This window comes from Pteropus medius, unplaced genomic scaffold (assembly GCF_902729225.1).
Source record: "Pteropus medius unplaced genomic scaffold, Ma_sr-lr_union100, whole genome shotgun sequence".
NCBI classification, from domain to species: domain Eukaryota; kingdom Metazoa; phylum Chordata; class Mammalia; order Chiroptera; family Pteropodidae; genus Pteropus; species Pteropus medius.
The window spans coordinates 39,255,667-39,260,281 of NW_024340849.1; the positions used below are offsets into that span (position 1 = coordinate 39,255,667).

General features: G+C 45.3%; 2 pseudogenes; both read left to right on the forward strand.

Moving 5' to 3' along the window:
- The first annotated feature begins 1,334 nt into the window (after positions 1-1,334).
- On the forward strand, positions 1,335-1,674 carry LOC120589251 (pancreatic progenitor cell differentiation and proliferation factor-like; annotated as a pseudogene).
- A 2,360-nt stretch (positions 1,675-4,034) lies between these two features.
- Positions 4,035-4,153, forward strand: LOC120589815 (uncharacterized; annotated as a pseudogene).
- The last annotated feature ends 462 nt before the right edge of the window (positions 4,154-4,615 follow it).

A 4,615-nucleotide genomic window follows, 5' to 3' on the forward strand; every position in this document is an offset into this window, starting at 1 on the left:
GAGAAGCTGTTTTACTCTCAAACCTAGAGAGAGTCTTACCTTTGTAATTACGTGGCATATTTCACCACTCTTCTCTTCTTCACAAATCTTCCTAACCAGCACTCACAGGTAGAATGCAGAAACATATTTTATTTTATCTTAGCAAAAGAAGAAATATCAGACAGCAGAAGAGAACTAGAGAGAAGAGTATCCTAAAAAGTTCTTTTGTCTCTCATCCACCTCCCCTACACACCACCAAATAATGCCTAACAGAACATGAACACGCTCTTTGGAGGGGCTGTTCCTCAATATTGTAAAGGAACCAATGTGTTTATTTGGGATTAGTGGGGGAGGACCAACCATTCGCATTATATCAGGCTTAATTTATGAGCCATAAACTATACAAATGAGGTTAAGTTTTCATTCAACAAAAGTTACTTAACATGTCTACCAGGCTCTGTGTTTTAGGGGTTTGAGAACACAGTGCTGAGCAAGTCTTGGCCCTCCCTTAGGAGTTTGCCATCCGGTGGAGGAGACAGCCATGTAAACAGACACTGAGCTTCTCCCATGATTGGGGTAGCAGAGAATTTTACTGGGGCACATGGGAGACACACCCCAGCCAGGCTAGGAAGACTGAGTAACTAGAAAAATGAGTTGTGGGGGGCAGCAATAAGCTAAGGCATATGAAACCTGACAGAAGACAGAGGGGATAATCAATCACAGAAACTAGAAGTAGTTCAGTTAAATGTGACAGAACTTAGAATTCCAAGGATGAGCTTATTTTTTAAAAATAAGACTGGGGAAAGAAACAGAGTGAAGCCTAAACTTTATCTTGGGCATTGGGAGACCAGCAAAGTTTTTAAGAAGAGAAATGACATGATCAAGGTTTATGTTTCAAAAGATAACTGGTTTGGAGGATGGACGGAGACTGGAACGGCAGGAGCCAGCCAGGCAGGAGAGAGCTGACAGCATCCACAATGCCCGACAGGGGTTGACTGAGCACTTTCAGGCACTGGGTTCAACAAGGATCGAGGGTGTATATGATTGACGGGGACTACTTTCAGAAAGTCTATATTTGGGGGGAATTATTTTAAAATATTAAATGATTACACAACTAAGTAATTACAATTATAAGGAAGGAGAGGTACAGCATTGCAAGAAAAACATATAACTAGGGGGACCCAGCCTGGGATGGGTCTTTCTTTTAATAAGAAAAGGCTTCTGCACCGCGCGCTGCGGTCGTGCTCTGAAGATGGGCTCCGTGGCCTACCGCCACCTTCCTCGCCACCTGTGATCGCGTGCCAAGGCCCGCGAAGGGTCGCCACCGAGGTTTCCACCAGCCCACAAGCAAGAGCATGGCAGCCATCCCCTCCGGCGGCTCACTGATGCCCACCCACGACTCTACCGGCACCGCCTGGGTTCCACCTCCAGTAGCAGCCCCTGTGGAAGTGCAGGGTTCCCTGGGGAAGCCATCTCCCACTACCCCGGTCCCCCTAAGGCTGTCGGATCACTGGTGGGCGAGCTGCCTTTGGGGGAAGTCCATTCTCTTGTTGATGGCCACAGTGTTGGAGTCTCCAGAGCACTCGCAATCTCCCCCAGGCCTCCAGTAGCATGATCACCCATGACCTGGCTTGGGAAGCCACAAAGCAGAGGCCTGGTGGCTCCCCAGCAAAACCAGACCAGCCCGCATCCTGAGTGGCTGCTGCCAGCCGCCAGACTTCCAAAGGCACTAGACTCTTTTGAACCTTTTTCTCCCCACCTCACCCCATAGACTAGGTAGAAGCAGTTGGATTCTTTAATATCAAAACAGCCAAACACCAAAAAGGAGCCTGAGAGTCTTGCTTCTTACTGTCCTAGCCACATGAGAGCCTTCCTGACACCTGTAACTGTGTGCCTTGCACCAAGCAGAAAATAAATGATGAGCAGCCGGGGGAAAAAAAGAAAAGAAGGAAGGAAGGAAGGAAGGAAGGAAGGAAGAAGAAGGAAGGAAGGAAGGAAGGAAGGAAGGAAGGGAAGGAAGGAAGGAAGGAAGGAGGGAGGAGGAGGAAAGGGCTTCTGAGAAGTGATATTTAAGGTAAGATGAAATTGATTTGGCAAAGGTATGGAGAGGAGACAAATGGAAGCAGAAGGGCCTGGGGGTGAGGGGCAGTGGGGCACATGGGAGGGGCAGTTGTAACAAAAAAAGTTCATGCTGGAAAGGCCTGGTGGAAAAGGATCCCACCTCTAGGGGCCCAGGGCATGAGTGGCAAGTGGGCAAGAGGAAGCTCGAAGAGCCCAACTGGCCATTTGGAGTAGAGAGTGTGGTCTTTATCTCAAGAACAGAGGGTGGGTTCGATGGAGTAGAGAATGACATGCTCAGATCTGAAGATTGCTCCAGCTGCTGGGTGAAGAGAAATCTGGGAGTTTGGGAAATACTAAGGAATTAGAAGTGATCAGAATAGGGTCTAGGACAGACACCAAGAAACAACAACAGGTAAGGGGCTGTAGCTGAAGAGAAGCCTGTGAAAGAGACAGTGAAACAGACATTAGAGAAGCAGAAAAGAAACCAGGAGAGAACGAGACCTAGAAGCTAAGAAAAGAATGTTCATTGTGAAGTGAAGGTAAGAGAGGGACAGGAAAGTATCTGATCGATTTTGCCCCGAGCAGGCCGTAGGTGACCTTGGCCAGAGCAATGAGTGGTGAGTCCAAACCAGATTCTAGCGGTTTGAGGTGGAAATGGAAGTGAGGAAGCAGAGACTTGAGTGTAATCAACTTTAGCCTGAAGCAGGGCAATTAGAGGGATAAGGAGATAGCTTGATGGCTTCTTGTGAGAGTCAAATGGGATAAAGCAAGTGAACTCTGGTGCTTTACGTTCACCACCTTCTTTATTCTCACCATAGTCCTGAGAGACTGAGACCATTGTTCCTCTTTACAGATGACGGCACTGAAGCTCAGAGAGGCACTTGCCCTCACTATTATCAAGTTAGAGTCAGAATTTAACTCCCGTCTGTCAGCTCGCAAGGTGTGTGCTCTTTCCATTACACCGCATGCCTCTTTGTTAGGGAGGCATCCTCAAACAGATATCTCCTGAATTCCCATGTGATGATGGCTTTAGTAAATGGACTCTGTTCACTCATTCTCTACCCGCTTCGGTTAGTGAGGTTAGGCTGTGTAATGTGATGGTGCATGAAATTTCGATTCAGCCAGAACTGCCTTTATCACTTATCTATGAGCTTTAATTTTTGCGTCAGGGGGAAAAAAGCCAAAGAGAATTTTTTTTTCAGGTTCCTCACTTTATCTTTTGAGAATTTTTTTTTTATCTGCATGTTTTATGTAGAAAATTTAATCATGAGCTTAGGTGGGGGAATGTTTGTAAAGGTTTTGCCCAATGCTGACACCATAAGCACTCCATCAGTCGTGATTATCAATATTTATATTGTCCCTCCACTTTTCCTCCAACACAAGTCTGCACATGAACCCAAACCCATACTTTATCTCCAAAAGTATAACTGACAAGAATAAAGTGCTGCTACAGGGCCTGCCGCACATCAAACCTTGCCGTTTTGACTCAGACCACACTGGCCACCTGATGGATCATTTCAGCAAAGTCCCCTGACCAAAAGAGTCTCCTTCACCATCACCTTCCCCATTGGTGGCCATGACTTTAGTTCTTGGAAAACCTTCCCTGTCTTCCAGAATTTCTTATTTAAATGCAATGAAGGCAGGACAGTGACCTTTGACAGAATGCAGGCAGGTGGCAGAGAAAAATCAATTGCGTCAGTGCTAATAATGCTAGAGTTTTAAGATCATGTACTCTAACACTACAAAAAGTTACACGCAGATATTAGAGGGTGATATTCAAATTTCCTCCAACTCACTTCCTTACCCAATACCATAGGCATCTCTCAATGTTGGAAACATAAACTTATTTCCTTCTTAATAGCTGTTACATTGTTTTCTGTGGTATAAATTTCCCTGGGTCTTTTAACCATCAGCTCCAACATATTGTTCTCAAGAACCACATTTCCATGAGATAGAATCTTCCGTCAAATTTGTTTTTAAAAGCTGTTAGTTTAGTATATGGTCATGCTACCCCGAACAAACCCGATCCCCTCTGATCTCAGAAGCTAAGCTGGGTCAGGCCTGGTTAGTACTTGAATGGGAGACCACCTAGGAAGACCAGGTGCTGTAGGCGTAAAAAATAAAAGAATAAGGGATTGTAAACTGACAAGGTCCTCTCAATCTGTGAGGTCAACCAAAGGTTGTCTCGCCTAAAAAAAAAAAAAATGTAAAAGCTGTTAGTTTATACAAGAGTGCCCTTTGAAAATGGTTTTCTGTTCTATCACACCAGGTCTGAAGCACAAGGACTCCAGGCCCCAGCATCCTCTCCCCAATACCTAGGCACAATAGTGATTGAGCACGGTCTCTCCAGGAAAACAACAGAGCCAACCAAAAATAGTTAAATACAGTCGAGAATGCTTTGTTTAAGAAGGTAATAATTGGGAAGATTTCTATTTAAAATGACAGCAAACAATTACTAAACACCTGTGTTTTGCCCCCTTCCTAAGGTTCTGGGGATGGAAAGACAAATAAGACAACTGCCTGTCCTCATTTGTTCACAGTCTGGAAGAAAAGACAGATCTGGTCCCAGTAGGAT